General features: G+C 42.2%; 1 protein-coding gene and 1 long non-coding RNA gene across 12 annotated transcripts in view; one reads left to right on the forward strand and one right to left on the reverse strand.

The window, feature by feature from the left end:
- The window catches only part of auts2a (activator of transcription and developmental regulator AUTS2 a), a 355,571-nt gene that overhangs the window by 180,371 nt on the left and 152,361 nt on the right, over positions 1–22,839 (forward strand). The window lies entirely within an intron of this gene.
- On the reverse strand, positions 15,740–16,898 carry LOC147319990 (uncharacterized). The gene is made up of 3 exons (XR_015131193.1): positions 16,788–16,898; positions 16,364–16,412; positions 15,740–16,293 (listed from the first exon to the last, which is right to left on the reverse strand). It is a non-coding gene; the product is annotated as an uncharacterized LOC147319990 (long non-coding RNA).

A 22,839-nucleotide genomic window follows, 5' to 3' on the forward strand; every position in this document is an offset into this window, starting at 1 on the left:
ACAGTATGGCCGGTGAGGGAGCCATTCTGGTGAATTTATGTTTGACTGTTTCTTCTCATGCTTGTGTTCTGGGCACGCGTATCCATTGGAGAGCAATAGGTAGCTCTGAAAGAGTTCCTGTCCTCAGCTGCGGCCCTGCGATCGTACATCTGTATCTGCCCTGCAGACCTCCTCCTCCCACCTGTCCCCGACTGCGTCTACTCTCTTCAGCCCAGTTGAATTAAAGTCCTCTTAAATTCACCGCAGCAGACCAGCCGCAGAGGGAAAGCTGGCATCACAGGGGCCCTCTGACAATCAGCACCCGGCTAGAAAGCACTAATGAGCGCTGGGAGGAGACAGACAGTGTTGGCGGCCTGCATAAAGGCAGCAGCAGCAGTGGCGGGGGGTGTTAGGGAGGGAGGCGGCGGGCTGGCGCGTTGCTGGGATGGGTCCGGCACAGCCCTGACTAGATTAGCTTCCAGGGGGCAGAGCTGCAGTCAGTTTTGGAAAATATCACAGCCCATTAGTTAGGAGCAATGAAATGGAGTCAACTTCTGGGACTCCATTAGGCACGCTGCGCTTAGGCAGACAGCGTCCCTCGGTGTGATGTTGCTATTCTGGAAGGATTGAGCACAGAGATATAATTGGACTGGGGAAATCAAGCAAGTTTCAGTAGTCCTGGTGGGGCTCTCAGACAGAAAATGAGAACACAGGCCTTTGTATTTTCTCTCCCTGTTAGCTTTGCAGGGTTTTGAGAAACACGAGTGAAAAGGCAGCCAGTGTTCTCGTTCCTCTCTGCCTGCACCCTCCTTCTGCTTTGCTTATTGGATTTTACCATCTGCTTTAAATTCATTTTTTCTTTATTCCAGGCTCCAGCTCCGGCTAACCCTAAGCTAAACAATATGCATTTATTCATCCGTGCTTTTCTCTAAGCATTGATGAGGCTGAGGATTGTGCTTGATAATAAACACGGCTTAGTCTAACACAGGCTGCTTGCTAAGCCTCACAAGGCTGTTTACTGGAGATCAGCGCCAGCTAACTCCATTAGTTTGGAGTATACAATAGCACTGCCCAAGCATATTTTCTTTCTTCCCTGATGTGACCTCCTTCTGGATAGCGAGCTCACATTTTGGTTCTTTAGGCAGAACTCAGATGTAGATGGAGCAGACAGGCCTCAGTGCTTCAGGTAATTGATGTGCAGTTTTTAGCACCATCCTGGGAGATTTTCATCCCTCCAATTTCTAGTGGGCATGCATCACTTGGTTTGCCCAGAACGCTTGATAAACTCTGTCCTAAATAAAGGACATTTTGCCAATTCTCCGAGTTAATATACTTCACAGTCGCAGTCCATCATGTTCTTCTCGTGCTTTCGGTTTAGTGGCGGGTGAATAATGAGATTCTGATGGTGGTGACTGTTTGCTGCCTCGTAACAGTGTAACAGTAACACGGTGGCCAGTGCGTTAATGCTGTGACGACCCCGGTGTCGAATAATAACACGTACACGGGGATTTTTGAAATGTTTGGGCCTTTCGTCCACACGTAAACGCCGTTTGGGTCACTGAAAACTGCGATTTTTAAAAACTCCTGCCAGGATGTTTTTGCGTTTAGGTGTGGACGAGGAAAACATTCGATACTTTGGTGTCACGGTTCGATATTTTTTCGATACAAAAAAATGTTCATGCTTTTTTAATTTGTCATTTATTTAAATTATAAATATATATTTTAACTCAAAAGTACAGTTTTTAAATTTATGTTGCTGAAACAACAAAGTAATAAATAAATAAATCTATCTGATGGAGGAATCCCTCATCTTTGGAAAAGAGAGTTTATTACAGAGAAATGTCTCTTTCAAAATAAAAGCTATACTATCCGCTTCTTCTGGGCTATATTCTCAGCAGCATATTAAGCATATCAGGTCCCCATAAGGAGAATCCTGTGCTAACGGCTGTCTAAATGACTCGGGTAAAGTTTGTAGCATGCGTGCTTGTTGTTTTTGTCTGCTTCCACTTGTCTTTGCACTAGGATGATGTCGGCGTAAATGTGCAGTCATATTCGTTGTGTTCCCACTAGTGCTGTCAGCGTTAATCTCGTTGAAATGACGTTAACGCCACAACACGGCAAATCTCCGTTAACGAGCTACCGCGGATCGCCCCGTGCCTGGGGCTGGACGGCATCAACATGTTAACGAGCTAACTGCGCTAACACACTAGTTCCCACCCATGTAATTGAGCATTGCGTGGCACATCCAACATACTGTTTTACTTTAGTCCATGACGCGCTTACCTTCAGGGTCATACGTCACATGAAAACCAAAATAATTCCAAAGGCCAGATCTGAATGAGGGTGGGGGAGGTTCAATTTGCCATGTTGCAACGAGCTTAGCTTCTGTCTCGCTAGCTTGCCCTGCGCTCAGTGAATCTGTGTTCGACTACTCCGCCTAGGCTGCACTGTCGAGCGCAGATCCACTGAGCGCTCAACACAGACAGCATCGTCAGAAGGAAAGTTGATAAAATAAATTACAAATTTTGTATTGCTCGATACATATGCGTACCGAACCAAAAGCACTGTATCGAACGGTTCAATATCGATACGAGTATCGTTGCACCCCTAACAGTTACTGTCCATTTACAACGACAGACTGAACTTCGCCATTCACACTGTTAAGCCTTTAATCAGGTGCTGTGAAGACTTTGAAGGGATCGGTAGACACGATCTGTCCATTTAGTGTAACTGGTTTTGTGATTGATGAGCACAATTAAAGGTCGCAGGGAGACGTTCATTAAAACAAGCTTGTTTTTTCTTTTTTGGTGGTTTAACGTGGAATCATGGCTCTCAGCACTGAGAAGCTGAAGCATGATAATATATGATTCACTGTGATGGTCCTTGACAGATGGACTGTGCTGCATCTTTTTGCCTCAGCTCTTTGTCCTTTTCTCTTCGCAGACGATATGCCTTAGCAGGAGAGTGTTGACATTTGCGCACCTCTTGGGAACACATCACTGTGAATGTTATCAGCACCTTAAAGACAGCCCTCAGCCCTCATACATCCCTAGTAGGTGCTTTCAGCCGGTACCTCAAAGGGCACACCCGGCCTCAACCTTCCACCCCTGACCTGTCTGGCAGGGTAAAGAAAGAGCACCTAACGGCTTCTTTGATGGTTAAGGAGGGTTGTAAAGAATGGGTGAAATGGAGGGTAAAAAGGGTGCCTGCCATTTGAAATGTCTCCACTGAGATCTAATCAGGTTACAGCGGCTGTGCCCCTTTTAAAGTAGCAACACGACATTACTGCTGGCAGCCTCTCTGGAGTCCAGACCTCACAGGGCTTCTTATGTCAGCCCCCTTCTCCCTGAATGAGCAGCCCTCTGGAACACATCATCCACCTCAGTCCGAGCTCTGGATTTATTCCCCCCCACAAAGCTGCCTTGACAGGTTTGTTATCTGTTCACCCGGTCGGCAAGCCCCGGAGAGACGCGGCACTGGCAGTTAGGAAAGGGGAATGCTGCGGGAGAAGCAGGGCAAGTAAATGTCAAGTGAACCGCCAGAGATGGATATTATAGCTTCTGGGGACCGCAGAGAGAGCGGGGGAGGGATCTTTCCTGTATGTTTTGCCGTCTACCTCTGTAGGTGGCGGTCTTTACTGAATTTGCTTTTCAGTTCCCAGACAGAGCCCTTCTTATGTGCAGGATACAGCGATGCTGCACACCACATATATCACCACGAGTAACGTGATAACAAATGCTCAAGAGCAAAATACTGTGAGAAGAAGAAGTTGCATGACCATCTGTTCACAACCATGTTTTTACCACATTAGTTGTTATTGTTAAAGAGAGAGAGAGAGGGATGCATCTGATTAGCGACTGTGTCCAACTGCAGCTCTGTTTTACGAGGAAACAACATCCGTCACACTGTGACTCGTTTTGACCAGGGTCAGAGCATCGCTTTTATTAGCTCGATGAATAAACGTGGAGACGTCGGTCTCATCAGCACAGTGGCTGTTGTGTAGTGCTTTATTTAATGAACCAAAAATAAAACAGAGATGCTCATTTTTACTTATCTGGCAGCGGCTCTAATTTGAAATGGAAACAATAAGTTCATAAATGTATCTAAAGTGTAACACAAACCTGCTGTATTCACAGACACATGTTCCAAAGATGTTATGCTGACGTTTGTTTCAGTCGCTGTTGTTATTAAAAACAAAGATTCTGTTCCTGTGACTCACTTCCCCTCCAACTACACAAACTTGATTTCATAATAAAAACCAGAACTCTCTCTCTAAAGCGACTAGTGTGAAAAGTGTGTGAAATGACATTCATAATCAGTTTAACTGCAGACATGTGACGCACAGACAGCAGTCTTATTTCATGAGCGAGGAATCGTGAGGGTCTGTGTGGGTGTCGTGCTGCTCGGAGGCGCCAACAATCGAACATTTTATATATGAAAAATAGCTGCCAAGATGTAAGCTACTTTCTGTTGTTTTAATATATGTGTGACTCCTAAAATAACACAACGCGAAGCCTAAGCTAACAGTCAGCGGTAAAACTTTTAATAATAAGAGGCTGAAATCTGAATTCCCATCATCCACAGAGGGTTCGTTACACCCAGCATTCCTGCATCTCATTTGGATTTTTTTGTTTATTTATTTTTCTGCCTGTGGATGATGTTTGTCAACATGCTGAGCAGTTCCAGGTTTCTAACTAAAATGATAAATTTCAGCTTTATGTTTGTGTCACAGAAATAAGATAAACTGCACCTCTGGATTTGGATTGCTGTGCACTGCATATTTCTTTGTAACGCTAACCCTTTAAAGTGGTCTTGAGCCGTAGCTCTCCGTGCTCTCTGGAGGTTTTCCGATTCATTTTCAGCTCAGCGTTCCTTTCAGTCCGTTTGTACCTGACCATTATAAGAGAAATGTTTGTTTAAGTCACTTAACAGTGACCCGTGAATCATTAAAGCATAATCAAAGCACCTAAAGACTACCTGAGATATGCATCTAGTCCTCCAGCTGATCCAACTACTTTTCTCCAAAGCCTCATCAGAAAAGGAATCTCTTGTCAAACGAGATGAACATGGAAAAGTACGATCAGATTTGGATCCACCATCTGGGAAGCATCTGATTGGCAACAGCTTAAAGATCCCAAACGCACTGCACTAAAAGCATACCTGGGTAAACCCCCCACAGAGGAGCACTATTAGTCACAGACCTCCACATTATTGGATCCGTATGGAATCGTCTTGGCCGAGTTAAGAACAAAAGCTGGTCAACATCTGAAAAGAGCTTTGAGATCTGCTTTACGAGAACTATTCCTGAAGAGTTCAGGCAGTCATGTATCCGTGTTTCTCTGGTTCTCTTATTGTTCAGTTGCAGGGATGACACAATAACAATTATTCCTGAAATGGGAATGACTTTCCTCAGAAAGGCTGTTCGATATAACGATATATATCGTTTCATCATGTCGCAAAATAAACTGTTTACAGCAATATTTTTTCATTGTAGTGGCTATATTAATTTCTTAAAGTTCTCTCTTTCTCTTATATTTAATATAACCACACTACGGACGGACAAGCGCCTGTTTTTATGCGTTGTCGTTAGCAACGACGACGGTAACAGCATCGCGTGTCTGCTTGTTTATGTTCCACATAAACCTTTCACAATAAAGCTCAAGATCCTGTTGAGACTAAAAAATGAACCTTAGACTCAAACGTTAGAACAGGCTTCTCCCCGCAGCACGCCGTGTAATAAATACTCACGAAGAAAACGGCGGCCGTTACAACTTATGTCTAAAAATGTATCGTTTCATGCATCGGTTACAACACTCGACTCCAGCTACACGACGCCCAGCTGGAAACACTTCAGGCAAGTCGAGCTGCCCGAGATTCACAGAATTTACAGAAAATGTTACATTTTTGTGATTTATATCGTTATCGGACGATAGATGTTTTATATCAGGATATGAGATTTTGGTCGTATCGCACAGCCCTAGTGTACACCCACCCAACAAATTAGGAAAGAGTCTCATTTTGTAATGAATTCATCAAACAAAACAAGGATCAGTAATTTAAGAAGTGCGAAAAGTCACGTTTTATGTTGGGAATTGTTACCAAAACAAAATTCCAAGATTCACTGTTTGTGCTTTAAGTTCATGAATTGCATTTAGTAAAGTCGCAGTGACACACAGCTCTGCAGGTGCTGCTGTGTGAGAACAGATGATCTTAACATTTAACTTTTGCTGGTGCGTGTCCGTTAATATGTGCACTTTCACCACTTCTCCTATCGAGCGGCCATGTTTGTATTGCTTGTTTTTCATATATCTCAGCAGGGTGAACAAAGCCCGTTAGTCTTCCACACTGATGGTGTTTAAATATAGTCTACCTGTAATACTGCACATTGCTCTGATTTTCTTCCTCTTGAATGCAAAGCCATGTGGAACGTTTTGTTTCATCAGTAAGGACGTTTGTGTATTCACTGCCCGTCTCCTTGATTCCCCCACAGCCTGATTTTTACCATATTGCAGAATCTTTTCTTTTGATGAACTTACTCAGGAATAAAATTGTCACAACCTTTCCACCTTTTCTGGTATTCTGCTGCCAGATGACCTGAGCGGATTTAAAGCCTCAGCGTTGCATTCTTCTGCTTGTGTCTGTGATGAGTTTATGTCTCACATATTCCCACGTTTAATCTTGAACTGTTAGTTTTCTGATCCTTTCGTGCTCAAAGAGGAGAATAGGATCTAAATTGTGAGATAATTTCTTTGGCCTTAATTGCATGGCTCCAGCGTAAGCTGTGCAGCTCTCACCAATCCTTTTAGAACTACTTAAATGTTCCGCTTGGATGTGGATTAGTGGATAATGGGCCCAGCAGCAGGCCAGGTACAAGCTATTGAAGTGTTCCTGAGATAGCCTTGGCGGGCCCTTGGGGTAGAGGGGGAGGGTTCATTGTTGGTGTGACAGTTTGGCTGAGTGGATTACATGCAGTTTAGGGACTGTATTGGATTGGGGCTGTGCCCAATTATCCTCTTGGATTGGATTGCAAGTGAGTAACCTCCTATCCCAATTTCCAGTGCACCAGGTGAAGCCTATAGGATCCTGCTGCTGCACATTCTCAGAAACCATTAAGCCAGTGAGCCCAAACATAAAGTAGTCATGTTCACAGCAGGGTGTGATAGCAAAAAGTCTTGTCCCCACTATACCTCGTCTCCAAACTGCAAAGCTCAACATAGATTTATGGAGTGGAAAACTACTTTTGCTACCATTCGCTGTATTTTGCCCATCGAACACTTTGACACTAAATTTCACAGAATCCAGAACATATTTAACTGTTTGAAAGAGAAACCTGCTTGAAGGTAGTATTACAGGTTTATAAGGTCTGTGAAGAAACCTATCATTAGGTTAATCTGGCTGCACCAACAGATCGTTATTGTGCGACTTTTTGTTGGAAGACTTTTCAACAATAAGGGACTTTTTACGGTGGCCCTGAGAGGCCAAACAGACTGCAACTTAAGAAAGCACCAGCAATAAGAAAAATGCTGCAAAAGCAGACACAACACAACGGAAATGGGAAAAAACTGATTTCCAAAAGCACACAGGAAGTGTTTCTGGGGAGACAATAACCCGACGGACCAGTTGCAGGAACCAAAATATGCTAGGTAAGTGTGTTTTAATCTCTTGATTCATATAATACTGATGACGGATTCTAATAGTCAGGCTAACACACTTACCTCTCATCTTTCCTCACAAAACCGACATTTCTTTTAAGTGTCTCCCGGCGCAATTCTTAGCATATTTTGGTTCCTGCAACTGGTCCGTCGGGTTATCTTTTACCGCAACTTTAAGTCTGACAGTAATATTCAACTTAGCTTCTTTTACTGTACTAATAACGTCAATAACAATCAATCAATCTTTATTTATAAAGCACTTTTCATACAAAAAATGTAGCACAAAGCCCACCCCACCCTCCAACTCACTCCCCACACTCTCATTAACATAACAGTTATGAGTTTGTTTGTGTGACATGGCATGCACACGAGACTCTCAAATGTTGTTTTCTTTAAAAGCATCCTCCCCACACATCTCTGCCCTGATAATGGATGCCTGGTTGTTCATAATTAGTCATTTGAGCCGTCGAGTATGCGCTGTGGTGCATGTTTGCGTTATTATGCGATAAAATAATCACTTGTGTCCATTCTTGACTGCACTGAAACTTCTGGGTGAAATGGCCGATTAATTAGACAAATCAGTCGTTTACATGTTTGGTGTGATTAAAAGGGCTTGTCTCATTTTCTTTTGGTCATAAAAGCAACATCCACGCATAATAAATAACAACATTTACATACTTTCCTTCAGTAGAAACATTATTTGTGGACTGTATAACATACTACGTCATGTTGCTAGTACAATTTTAATTCTAAAAAACATTTTTACTGGCAAAAGAGCTTGCACAACCTGCTGTCACCCTCTCACTTTTTCCTGGAAACTGCAAGTGGATAACAGCAGTCCTCTGGCAGTGCTCATCTGATTCCATCAGGAAGAGGAAAAGCAGCACTGGCCCTTGGGAATACTGTGCCTGAAAATGGTAATTTGCCAGCTCTAGCAAATCCTGTGAGAGCAGGGAAGATGAAGAGTAGACAGATTTCACTTGCTTTATTTATTAAATTTGATAACCGGTACAGGCCTCCAGAGAGGCAGAAACATTCTGCTCCATGTCATTTAGAAGAAGGAAGAGAATATGGTGGAGATCCGTCTAAGACCTCCCAATCATTCAGCTCGGATCGCATTAGGCATCACTGAGTCCACAGCCTCATTCATTGGTGTGATGCAGCTCCTGTCTGTCAAAGTGAAAATATCCTATTCAAAGGCCTTTGTATATGTAGAGGTCTTGTTTTGGCTTCTCTGTTTGTGGAGCTAAATCTTTCATTGCAAGGTTTAAGTCCATCCAATGCAAGAAGACTGACTTCACAGTCGGATTTATTCGCTTTAATAGACCAAAAGTGTTGCCTTACTTGTTTTTTATAAGAGTGCGTGAACGTGCCGTGAGCTGGCATTTTGGTAAAGAGGAAGCTAATTGATTAGCTGACAAGCAATGTTTGGTGTCAGGCAAGCAAAGAGACTAGCTCAAGTCTTTGCTTCCCCAGGCTATTATTTAATACAACTGTGTTGTTCTCAGCTTCCTCCCTTTGTCCAGGAAAACTCACTGCCCTCTCAGTCCTCAGAAAGCTCCTCAGGGACACCTCACACAACTCAGAGGAGAGGGGGGGGGAGACGAACATAGCCACAAAGCCATACTTGAGAGGTATCGCTTTGCAATCTGCCCGTCTCCCAGCTCTGGCGTCTCATTTGTTCTGTGTGCTGATGTGCGTCAGGGCTTCGGGGCAAGGTGATAGTCTCGGGGGACAAGCTGCAAAGGAAAGTTACCTGAGGAGATAAGACAGTAAGGGAGAGGGGGGGGAATCCTTTTTCTGCACTGTGGATCTTTGTGTTTCTGCAAAAGACACTAGCAGCAGTTTAGCTGCAGAAACTTGGCTGCAGAGCCAGAGGTCCTTGAATGGGTTGGCGTTGAATGGCTCGGCTCCTTTGAATATCCTCTCCTTGAATAAGAGGTCTTTGACAAGAGAGGGCTTTGTGATGCTTCTGTGCTGCTTTGCCGTTATCGGCGCTGCTGGCTCCATGCGCCGAGGAGCTGCAGCTCCTGTTGCAAGTGTCTCTGATGGCGCTTGTTTCTGTTCACGTTTGAGGTCATCATTGAACGGCATTCTCGATCACCCTGTGATTTTAGGTAATAATGACGTGATTGACCACACCGCCAGGCACTTCCAATTTTTAATCCCTCCCGCTAAATTCCTGAGCCTCGTAATTCTTCAAATTATAGAAGCTCATATAGTTTTTTTTGTAATTAACAAATCACAATTTAATCCACAGTGCATGACAATTCAATTTGTTGATTGCCCCCCTCCCCCTAAACCTCCATCTCTCCTCTATTTGGGAGTGAAAAGGAAAGAAAAATAATCTCGCTGAATGTATTAATTCAACATGATGAATCCTGTATTCAAGTCAGTGGAGTGAATAATTAAAATTAGCTGATAAAACTTTCAGCAGAATTACTTTGCCGAAATTGCTGAACAGATGTGTCATTTTAATGAAAATCCACAGCCAAGCTCCTTTCCCCTTCCCCTCTGTTGGATAAAAATATTATTCCCATGGCACATTCTTAATTTGGTGGTAAATACACTCACAGCCGTCTCCGGAAGGGTGGGCGGGAGCGGGCTGAGAGCGAGGAAGAGCAACTTGTCACACTTAGTAACTTGATTTCTCCCCCTGCATGCAGTAACAGCAATCTACAGTAATTCACAGCACTCCATTGTTGCAGCAAGTCCCAAGGAGGACTTATTAAAATGCAATAATCTCCCTATTTAAACAGAAACAATAACCATTAGAATTCCCGCAGATCTAAAACAGAGCGTAAGCCCCCATCTGCTGTGAATGATTAGAGTCTTGACGAGGGAATTTAATTTGCAACATTCAAAGATGGGAATCTGAGCAGATCTCTCCTCCGAGACTCTCACCCTCATACTCATTTGCCTCTCGCTTTATTTGTCTTTTTAATTATTTATTTAGCTGCCACTAAAGTTGCTCTAGAGAGGAGGCATTGGATGCGCCCAGGCTACACAACAATGTACTTTAGTGCAGCCCTTTGTAAAGCATTTGTTCTGTTGTGTATATACATGTATATATATCATCCTGCACTCAGTTCAACGTGCAATAAAGTGAGAGGGGAGTGCACTGACAGGCAGGGTGGCAGTTATCCTTTTATATTTTGTTGCGTGCACACATCCTCTATCACACAGCGCATCATAGAAACTGTCTGCCTACATCTGTGTGAGACGTTCTTAAAGAACAACAACAGCGTGTTAGTGGCTCTCTGAGGCTGGAAAAACAGTGCTTTAAACAAAATGCTAGCAAACCCAAGTATGGTACATTCATGTCATTTAATTTTATACAAACGACACCTAGGAGTCAAACTTTGTAAACCATATTTTCCGCACTATAAGGCGCACTTAAAATCCTTTAATCTTCTCAAAAATCGTCAGTGCGCTTATGTATGAATTCTGGTTGTGCTTACTGACCTCGAACCGATTTTATGTGGTACACGGCGCACAGCAATGTGTCTTAATGTTTTAGTCCGACTTTTCTGAGCTACGAAGCCGCACCGCTTGATGGATTGTTGGAGCATTACGGCTGCCGTAGTCAGGAGCCTCGCAGAGGAATCTGGGTCCTAAACGTCGTCTGTTTCAGGTCCCAAAGTCAAACGAACACTGCAGCATCACTGAGAGTTAAAAACTGTCTAAATTCTTTCATCTTTGATAAAATGATATATGAATGGTGTAACAATTAAGTTTAACATCCAGGCATCCATGAAAACAGGATTTATTACATTAAACGGAGTTAAAAGTTAGCAGGAAGTTAGCTCGCTAGCTTCCACCTAAACATGATATAGCATGTTCTGACTGAGAGATTTCTGAAAGAATTCAAACGTACAGCTCTGTTATCACTTCCAGCATAAATGAAGACAGAAAACTAAACAGCAGTGACGTTTGTAGGGTTACTGAAGTTGGACTAGCTGGTATATAATGATGTGCTATGTGATTGCGACACAGCTATGTTAGCATAAACACAGTGAAGCTGGAGGATGAAGCTAACATTTTTTCCACTCGATAAAAGTTAACGTGAAGGTTCCCGATGGTTAGGGACAAATGCAATCGCATGGCAGGATGCTGTAAACGCACCAAACTTCAGTCAGGAGAACAACTGAGATAATCCATCCACAATACAAGGTTAGTCATTAATATACTGCAACAACATGGGAATAGAGCAGCTGCCAGAGAACGCAGCATTAATGAATCAATGGTACAGAAGTGGAGGAAGCAAGAAGAATGAGTTGAGGAAAGTTTGACTTATCTGACTGTTTGGTTTCACTTAATGTGCCTTATAATCCGGTGCGCCTTATGGTCCGAAAAATATGGTAATTGTTTAAAATGATCTTGCGCACTAGTTTTCCAGAGTTTTTTTTCCCAACATTGGTTGCTTTTCGCTCATTTTCATCAATCCAGCCATTGACCACAACCAGTTTGGGAATGAGGAGAAAGGACAAGAACACTGAAGCGAAAAACAAACTGTTGAAGAGAGTAGACAAAAGTTACTGACATCAGCAGTGTCATGTAACACATCACGAGTAAAAAGAGTGGCATGAAGTAGAAATGCTCAGTGCGTCATGGGAAGTCACCCACCAGCCTGAACCTATAGCAGGGTAGCTGAGGGTCATCCGATCCAATCTTAGCTTTAGCAAAAAAAATGACAGTTGGACGTGTCTATCTCCTGAACCCAGACTGGAAGTTGCTGCCTCCCATTCTTAAACACAAACCTTCAGACTGTTAGGATCATATGATGCTGTCAGGCATTTAAGTTGTGGTGGATTTTTTTCAGTGCATTTCTGGATTTAACGGGAAGCCAGTGGCGCGACGCTAATATGGTAGAAAAACTATCTTCTTATTTAGTACCTGTCAGGTCTCTAGATGCTGCATTTTAGGACAGTCTGATAATAAAGATTACAGTTACAAAGAAGCACTACAGTAATCCAGCCTTGGTCTAACGATGCACAGAATAGTTTTTCAGCATCACTCTCAGACAGGACGTTTCTAATTTTGGCAGAATTGCACAGATAAAGGATGGGCGTACCAAATGTTTGGAGCGTTACTAGAAGCTAAGGCAAAGTATCTGGTACGACCATGTTTCTGAAATACAGAAATAGAAAATAGAAAATTAAAAAAATCACACAGGCCTTTAGGTCTCTAAGACATGCCCCTGGTTTAATCCGGTTGATGTTAAATCTGTGAACCACATGCAGCTCTTTCAAAGGCTGCTTGTCCCCAGCGATACGTTAGCAGTAATCGTTTGATGGTATCTCCGCTAGAATGCGTATTTCTTCTCTTTTGTATTAAATGATGATCAGTACACAACCTTGCTCTAACCCTCCCTTTTGGATTCCGAGTGCATCAATCCACTGAAGCAGCAGCTTTTCATTATTTCAAATAAAGGAGAGCTCCACCCTCAGTATTCAGTACCTTAGCAGGCTAAAATGTAGCAGGTGCATTGCTAAATATACGTTAAAAAGTGCCTTACTCTGCAAGTTTCTGTATTCCCGTGGGCTCCTTGTGCTACTGATCTCTCTGCCTGGTATCAGCCTGGCTGAGAGTTCCAAGCGAATCCTAATTCCTGTCTGTGGTTACTGGTACACCCTAGAGACTTCAGATAATGAGCTTGGGGGTTTCAAAAAAGTAGAGTGCCAGTCTCAGAAGGTGTTGTTGAGTTATGGATGGGGGGTGGGGTGTTGGAGGGGTTTCCACTGGAGCCTCCAGAGACCCAGTTAGGACCAGACCTTTGGCAGAAGGCACATTATTTCCCAATTTGAAAGGGAAGCTGTGCCCCTTTGAGTAGCATCTAATTGGCACTTGGTGGAGGAAGACATGAGGGGAAACATTTTACTCATACATTAGTGCCAGCAAAAGGTCTTTTAAATGTGGTAATAGCATAACATTTGTTACTGGAAGAAATCACTTGTGACTTATTGCAACTCGGACTAATATAGAAACGGAGAAAAATGTGTTTGCTCACATTTTACTCATTTGATTTTTGTTGCTTTTGATGTAATAACTTTAGATTCAGTCACACTCTAATCTCGTATTTTTTAATTTGTAACTTTCCTGTTTTCTGAGCAATCACTGCATGCACCATGTTACATTACCACGGCGATTACCATGGCTACATACATGTTAGCTTCATCTGTAGCCAGGCTGGTAGCAAACGCACAGCTTTTCTGTTCATACATTGTTAGTGACTCTGCTTTGCAGAGAAACAACACTCTGCTCATTAGGTGCAATTAACTTTATTATTTCCAAACTGAAGCTTTTTGATTAGAAGTGTTTGTCCCGTCCACCGAGCGTTACCATTAGCAGTACAGCCACAGCTACCATGTTTTTCTCCTAGAGAGCAGCATCTCATTCAAAACATGAGTCACACTTGTTTGCTAAAACACTCCTGGGTCCCTGGGTTTAGCTCGAGGAGAGAGGCTAAATTGTTACACTAGCTCAGTAATATGTAAAGATAATGAGCACCATCATTAGTTCACACATTTCTTCTGACAGCAACATGAACAGTGAGACTGAAAGCAATTTGAATATTTCCTCCACATCATCTGATGATGTTCTTTTAGCACTGTCAGTGTCTCAGTCGCTTTGTTGCTGCTCGTTCCAGATTGTTGTTATAAATCTCTCTGTTCCAACAAAGCATTAAATAACGTTAATGATAGATGCATAATGTTACGCAGTGTGACGTCCGTCATAGCAATATTGGATTCAATTATACAAAGGAGTAATTTGGGCAGTGGAGGAAACGTGGACCTGCAGATGTGAGTTCAACTGTAGAAAATCAGTTTTTGATAGAAAATGTAACTGTGTATCAAGTTTGCATATAAAATATGTATTTGTAATACACAAAGTTTCATTTTTACGTCTGTCGCACAACAATGTGAATCCTTGACTTTATAATCTGTAAGTCAGCTTTTTCATAGATAAGGCTTGTCTTACTTTTGCTTAACCATGAACTTGATGTGATGTTATTCTTCCTATTATAACTCAATTATAATTCATAGTGTAACTAAATAATCTGTTGAATAAATGGAATTTTATCGTGCCACCATATTTCCATTTAAAACGTAAGTACGCATAATCTATCTTGATAAAGTTACGTGAACATGACATAAATTTGTTGGTTACATTTCATTTAATTATGTAGCTTTAATTTATTAACCTCTCACTGAGTCCAAATAATTGGATTTAGTAAATCCAACAAAATCTGTGTTCATTTACTCAGCATCTGTCAAATACTTCAAAGCAACAACATTTGCATTATTATATCAACTATTATGTACTTTGTGTAACAAGTGTCACTCTTGTTGAATGAAGTAATACAGGGTTAGAAAGTATTATGAATATTAGATTCAGGTAAATGACATAATTAACACACGTCCAAAGAAATGGAACATTTCTCTGTAACTGGCACCAGTTCACAGCATTATTGTCACAACCAGTTCTTCCCCCTTTAACACCTCTTTCAACCTATGACTCTGTTTATGCTATATTTTCTTCAGTTGCTGTTTACACCCCACAAACCACAGAATTACTCAAAGGTTTAGTTTGTGCTGAGGATGTTCAGCACTGTCGTGGACGTGTATGGATGAAACATGTTTGTAAAGCTGTTTCCATTATTGCTCTGGGTTCTGTGGAGGGATGAATTTAAGTGCTAAAACTGGTGAATCAGAATGAAATACCTGCACTGTGTTGTAACAGACACTAGTTTCACTTTTCTTTCTTCCATGTTGAAAACTTGAGTGTTTCTATTTTGTTGCTCTGGCTCTAAACATGCACACTCATTAGCAATAATATGCCAGATAATCTACTTTCTGAAACATAACGTGACCGAGAGTTGCAAAACTGGCTTCAATTTTCATTCAGTATGACTTGAAATGAGTGACTGAGACCATAAACGTTCTTCTGTAGGACCAGAATATTTTTTGCAAACACGTGTAGAGGCTTCATTTTACACCAGTGGCTTTCCAGGGTTTCTGAAAGTCTTTCAAAGTTTTTATGTTTTGTTTTTTTTATATCGGCTGCTTTTTCCACTCAATTCAGTCCATGTGTAGATACAACACGTTACACACAACTTAGCAAAGAACCAATTTTTAACTAAATATGTGGAGGTCACCTGAGAAAGTTCAGGCTGAGCTGAAGACAGTTGCTCAAACCAAACATTGACTTTCAGACTCATAAGAATGGTACACATCTGTTTTTGTCGTATGTCCTGCACGTCCACGTATGCTTGTGCAGTTTAACAGGTCGTTGCACATGTTTCCCATTTTCTTAGCCAAAAAAAAAAAAAAGGGTGGTTCAAGACTTTTGCACAATAATTGTCAAGACTAAACATGTTTATAAAGATTCTGAATTGGTTACCTGGTTTTTTAATAAGTGTGTTAAACCAAATACCAAAGGTGCTGACTCCCATCAGTCTTGTTGTTTTGAGAGTTTGTGCCTGGGATGACAATAAATATCTTTAAACGTGTGTTTAAGTCCAAACAGCAGACCACACGTCTGTGCGGTGCTAGCCGAACCACTGAGAACAGCGACTGGGCGTCTTCTGGCTGCACATCTGTGCCACGTACGGCCGCGTCACTGTTGTCTTCATCATGCCGTTAGCCCCCATGTCTGAATTCTGTGTGATAAAAACACAAATCTACTTTTAAAAGAAGAAATTATAAAAGTAGAAACATTTCAGAGTTTACCTTAATATCAGTTTTCAAGAATCCCACAGATGGATGATCCTGATTTGTCCTGTAATATAGAAAACAGTTTTAATCTTTGGCGATATAATGAATTAAACATTTCACCATTCCCTGATGAACACACAGACACTGCATGCATGTGCACAACAGTGTGGTTGCTAATGTTAACATAACCAGACTAACACTCCCACCAGTTTGAACCAAAGGAGATACTTTTGCCATATTTCTGATTGATTTACTAAAGCCATAACTTTACAATGATATATCATGTAAATGCGTAAGTATGTATCAGTTATTGCATATCTCAGTGTCACCATGCACTGTGCACAGTAGGCTCTAGTGGAGTCCAAGAACAATAATGAGAAGCTCACTCTAAGCCCAAGTACATAAATGTGCATCTGCTTTGACATGTGTAAAAACTTACTGTGACGAGCAGATGAAGGACGCGCCTTTATTTTGTGATGTGCATCTATAAAGACAAGCATACTGCAACACTTACATTTTAACTGTAAAACACACACAAAGAGCTCTAATTTCAAACTTGAGGCATGTGTTGTTGCTGTAATATTAACCAGTGAGAGAAGTGGGTTTGTTCCGATACTTACTGTATTGAAAGGTTGGGAGCGTGGGCTTAACCGTGCACTATCTGCCTATGATCACTTTGAGACAGCATGATGTCAACATGATGTCAAACAACGTAGCATAGGGTTGAGTTTAAGTAAAGGTTTATTAACTACATTTACTCATCACTCCTACAGAAATGAATAGATTCAGGTCTACATTTATACACATGCATTACTTACCCTTGATATTAAACAACTGGCAGCTCTGAAGATGTGTCAGCTCGACAACCTTCCCTCTGCTTTGATTGGAGCATGTGCAACATTTAGAGATCCAGTTGATCTAAATCATCTTTGAACCATATACAAACAACATTTAATAACCGTAAACATAATATATTTAGAGTAATCAAGCATTTTTAAATCGCATAATCAAACAAGTGCCTTAGTTGACTTTTTTGACTGTGCATATGTGAAATAAGGCACCTTTGGGATGTGCTGTGTGATGCTCTCATGGACCAAATCCTGGGGAATGTTTCCAGCACCTTGTTAAATTTATGCCATGAAGAATTCAGGCAGCCCTGGATGCAAAACGTTTTCTAATCTCTACCTAATGAAGTGGCTGCTGAGTGTGTTGTATCTGCTGGTGTTGATTAGTAGATTAAGAAAAAGTTGAGAGTTTTGCGATGTAAATGGAGTAGAGTAAATGTAAAGTTAGTGCTCATCCTTGGACAGTCGGGTGATGAAACGCTGCATGTTTCAGGTTTGCATGTGTGCCTTTAGACCAGCTGAGCTGCATCCTCAGAGAGCTGGCTTTGATTTTCTTTAAAAATCTTTTTTAATGTGGGTACCTAAATATTACACGGATTCCTTTGATGAATAATTCCTCTTGAATAGCATCGCGTCCTTTGTTGCCTTTTCGTACTCTACTCATCCTTTCCCTTTCAAGATGAGCAAGAACAACAGCCTCCAAATCAAATAGTTGCCATAATGTGTAAATTGACTGATCTCAGCCAGCGTACCTCCACGTTCCACTCCTCATCTACTAAACCCCTCGCTCCCTGCAGCTTCTGATGCAGTTAATTAATGAAGGAAGAAAACTGGAAGTGCTCTCTGCAAAGGTAAGGTAGTGAAACTCTGGTGGCTCTGCTTAATGAGGCTAATTATCCATTGTGGATGTCCAATCCAGTTGGGCTTTATTTTGATTGCTTTGATTAATTACAACACACCGAGTGCTACTCTTACAGCCTATTAGAATGGCAGAAAATGAAAAGCACTGCAGCTAACTGCTAAAGCAGCAAAGGACTTGCGTTCAGGAGAATATCGAAGGACTACGGGAGAATCCCGAACGTCAGCTTTTTTGATCCGGGTCAAGTGCAATTTAGTAAACTTACCCAATTGCTTCATTTTACGAGTTAACGTTTTAGCGTCTGATCAAAATCCTCTCATTTTTATATTTCTTCACATATTTACCGTAAAGAAGAAGGCAGAGCTTTCCACTGGCAGCAAAAGCTCTTTATCAGGCAGTTTTCATGGTATTTAACTGAGCTGTAGAAACTGTTTTCATTCTGCACTCAGCTGACTGTGACATTAATGCCACCTGATTGGACGAGCTGCCTGCTTGTGTTTCGTCAGTGCAGTATGTTTAAATATCGTGATGAGGTATGCGTCTTTGTGTTTCCTCACCGAGAGGTTGATGGTAAATGCATCCATCGTTAGCTTTGGTTACTTTTGCTCGGCTTTGTTTTTACCATCTTCAGTACCTCGTATGGTTGTTTATGGCATTTTCTTGGATACCTATTGAAAATGGCACAAATCTCATTTATCGTGATAATGATTACGTGATGTTTTCTAATAAACGTGCATAAAGTCCTCATTGGAAATCAACTTCTGTGGAACGTGACGGCCGCTGACAGAAATAACCGAGGACAACGTTATTGCAAATCGTAAAGCAGGTTATCAGTCCGTATCGTATTTCCCATGAGCGCCGCTAGTTGAAAGGTTTTACAGTGACTCATGCATGCGCTTAACATCAGTGTAGCAGAAAATAGTCGAAAATCTGTCAAGATTTATGCTCTTAAGGAACAGATTGTCTCCACAGCCATTTGGCTCCAACATAGTGTGGAAAATCATAATGAAGAGAGGCAAGTCGGGGGAAAGAAATCTCGACCTGAATTTTGTTGGTTTGGTGACAATGAGAAAGATAAGTGCTTTTGACAATTGTGAATGATGATCTGCCACGGGCCTGCGAGCTGCACTGCAGCTAAATTACCGCTGTCACACACACTTTTCACGATGGCCAACCCTCCTGCGAATCACCTAATGTGACAAATCACAACCTTAATTCTTCATTAATTCACGGGGAAAAAGGAGGATTTGGTCATGTAATTTTTCCCTCACGGACGGTTCAAGACTCCAATAACCAGCCGTTTACAGCTGACTGAGCAGGAATTGCTCCACCCCCCAACCTCTACCCTCTCTTCTCCTCCACTTTTTACAACATCGACACGGTGGCTGTGAAACCTAGTGATGCTTACAGCCAGACTTATTGCTGTGGTTATCTTTAATGACTTTGAAATGTATTGGCCTCGTTAATAAGCAGCGAGGTTATCAATTCCTCTAATTAGGCTGCGTGCTCCCCGAAGAAATTTCACATTAAAGAGCCAAAAGATGAGTCAAGCGAGGGTGGGGGGGTGCAGAGGGTTACACAGTGCAGTGGGAGGTGGTGGTGGTGTTTGGAGCCAAATTTCAAAGCCCGTTACCCCGTCTGGGAGGATTAGCATTAAGTTATTGTGCCCCCTACTACCACGCATCTCCCATCCGCCGCACTTCTTCCCTCTTCTCTTGAAAATGACTGTTTCGCTTAGACATTACAGCTAACAGCGGATGTGTCCGTGCGGGGGGTAGGGTGGGTTTGGCGGGGTGGGCTGGGTGGTGGTAATGGGACATGAGCACTGCTGAGGTGTGTAATACGATCAGGAGTTACTGTCGCAGAGCATTGATGTGCATATCTCAGGCTGACACGTTGAGGCCATTTGGGTAAGCTTTATGTGGCGTTACGGGGCAGCTTCAGCCTTTTAGGTCACATGTCTGCCTTCTGTTTATGTCACGTTTCTGTGCTTAGCCTTTCTTAGCATCTGTGTGTTATTTATTTCAGAAAAACTAAGAAAGGATTTTTGTGACGATCATCGCCGTCTGAACGTTCCTAATTATTCATTTGAGCCGTCCCGTAGGATCCACAGGTAAAGGTGGAACCGTGTCTTTGTGACTTTCTGCTTGTAATGTATTTGTGTGTGTGCACGTACACTTTGTACACACTCTTCTACTTGTGTGTCACCATTCATGCGCAAATGTGAAAATAGAGCTTAGCCATAAATGGTTCTAATTTATTTGTGCTGCAGCCCAAGCAGCCAGACTGAGCTTCCTGCAAATTTATAGCCAAATGTCACTTTTACATGATGGGTTTGTAACAAATATCTGCTGCATATTGTTAAATTAATCTTCCATTTAAAATTAATGGAGTTAGACTCCCTGGGTTCAATGTAATTTGGTGTTCACAGGCAGCGCGTAACGCGGTGTGAATACAGAATGAGTTGCGGCCAAACGGCCTAATCTTCCATCACCTTGAACCTGAGAGGAGAGGACGCCTCATCCAGCAGTGGCTAATGAGATTGTGCTCACCTCCCGGGAGAAAGAGAGACAGGGAGGGAGGCAGGTGGGGTTTGTTGGGAGGGAGGTTGGATCGACGGAGGAAACGAGGACGGATGCCTTGAAGTACGCCGGTGCGGGGAAAAGGAGAGCGGGAGATGTATAGAGCAGGCACCTGATAGCAGCTCGTAGCTTCCACCACTTGTCTTATTTTGTTCAGCTCTAAGTCGTGCCGGAGGACGCGGCTGATGTATGTATGAGAGCCGGGGCACGTTCAGATGAAATGACTTCTATATCATTATTTCACAATCCTCACCTGGCCGTGACAAAGACAGAGGACATATTTCACAGTTAAGGATGCAGTACTCAGCGGGACTGTGTGTCTCTCCATAATTCATACAATGAGGAAAGATTCCCCTGCACAAGCCAGGCCATATTATTGTGGAAGAAACCACAGGGGATAGCTTTCCTCTATCACATGCTTCTTATACAGCAGGCTCACCTTCCTCACCTTCACTCGTGATATTTAAAAAAGTCAATTTGATGGTAAATTCTGTTCGTCTGAGCAAAATCAGAAGCGTGTGAAGTTCTTTAATTCTTATTTCTGCTGCCTGTGCGCTGCATTGCCCTGCAGCAGACAGAGCCAGCACTTAGAGCTCATACGGTTGGTTTTGGATGAAGGTGTAGCTTTCCAGCTCTGTGGTTTAACTGTCCTGCAGTGCCATCACAAGATTGTCCCACAGTAAAGCCCATGGACATGCATGACGGAGACATCATGCAATACTTAAAAAAAAGATTTTCAGGGAATGTTTCCTCATCTCTAAAATATTGGAAATTATGTAGCAAACTGTATACATTTGTATTTTTTAAGTGATAATATAAACAAAAACAAACTTAAATGCAAAGAACGTCGAGATAAATTATGCTTCTGTGTGAATGTGTCAGTTTCATTAGTGATCAGTGTAGTTTGATGCTACCTGCTCGCAGCATCCATGAGTATGGATACACTGATTAGAGGTAAGAGGAATTGGCTCTGGATTAAAATACTGTTTACAGATGTATACAGATACTTCTATTAAGCCATGCCCAGTCATCGTGCACGCAGCGAATGGCAAAATCAAGGAAAAAGGAAAGCAGCTGTTAACGTTCTGTGCAAGGAAATGTGTCCTTTTGAACACGGACACGGCACCGGACGGTACTGGAATATGCGTCATTAGACTTCCTAACATGCAACTTACATAGTCGGGACAATGGGTTTCATAAAACATGGGAGCCATTTATGGTGAACGCTGGTTTGGATATTGGCACTATTTTCTCCCTGGTTTAATATAAGCATGCCACTGCTACCTTACTTGTGTGCTAGCTTGATCTCATAATCAAAGTGTCTGATTCTCTATTTGTTTACTTGTATTTCTGAGCCGGGTTTCTGTTTTGTTCTGTTGGTTTTGTTGTGTTTAATGTTGGTGTTATTGAAAAAGTTTAAAACTCAATAAATACATGAAGAGAACCAAACCATGCCCAGCACCACGTAGCTTCTCTATTAGCACTTTTCCTCCCTTTGGCTGTTCTTTTTCATTTTCCTGGCTTGCAGATACTAATTTACACACCTACAGTCTCGTTTGTTTGTTCATTTGTTCATTGATCCTATTGATCCGCTCTGTTGATTCCTTATGCTAGCGTATAATCAGTGTACCTTGGTCTTGCTAGTGTTGTGTAGAAGCTGAGCAACATGTCCAAATCCTTAAAATGCTGCACATTATCCAAAGCTGATGCTCTCAGGCCCCTCCTCCCTAAGAGGAAATGACATGTTTCCACAGTTCTCAGCAGCTAATCAAACACACGATGTGCCATCCATCTCTTAGCATGTCTTGGTGATCTTTCATGTCTCTGAGGCACTACTTCGCTCAGTGACTTGCTAGCGCCGTTTGACCAATGTGCTGCTGCCGTCTCTCCCTTTAGGAGTCAGTGGCTCAGTATAGATCAGCAAACAAGTTGCTGTTGAGCCAGCGTTAAAACGAGGTGAAAGATTTTGCATTTGTCTGTAAAAAATTGATCTGCACAGTTTATACTGATAATCACAGCCCCTCCCCAACTGCTTTTATGACTTCCTTCTAGGTCAAAATGTGTTGAGTGGGCGGCGGGTTATAAAGTTCCAGCCGGGAACATTTGTTTAATTACTTAAATCCGTCCGATCAAAGCTTTTCCAGCAATTATCTCAGTGCTTTCAGGTTCCTAACAAAGCAGTACATGGATTAAAGCAGCTGGACT

This window comes from Aulonocara sp. 'chitande type north' Nkhata Bay, linkage group LG10 (genome assembly GCF_057382095.1).
Source record: "Aulonocara sp. 'chitande type north' Nkhata Bay isolate Kocher_YH1m ecotype deep benthic linkage group LG10, A_spYH_male_GT1.1, whole genome shotgun sequence".
NCBI classification, from domain to species: Eukaryota; Metazoa; Chordata; class Actinopteri; order Cichliformes; family Cichlidae; genus Aulonocara; species Aulonocara sp. 'chitande type north' Nkhata Bay.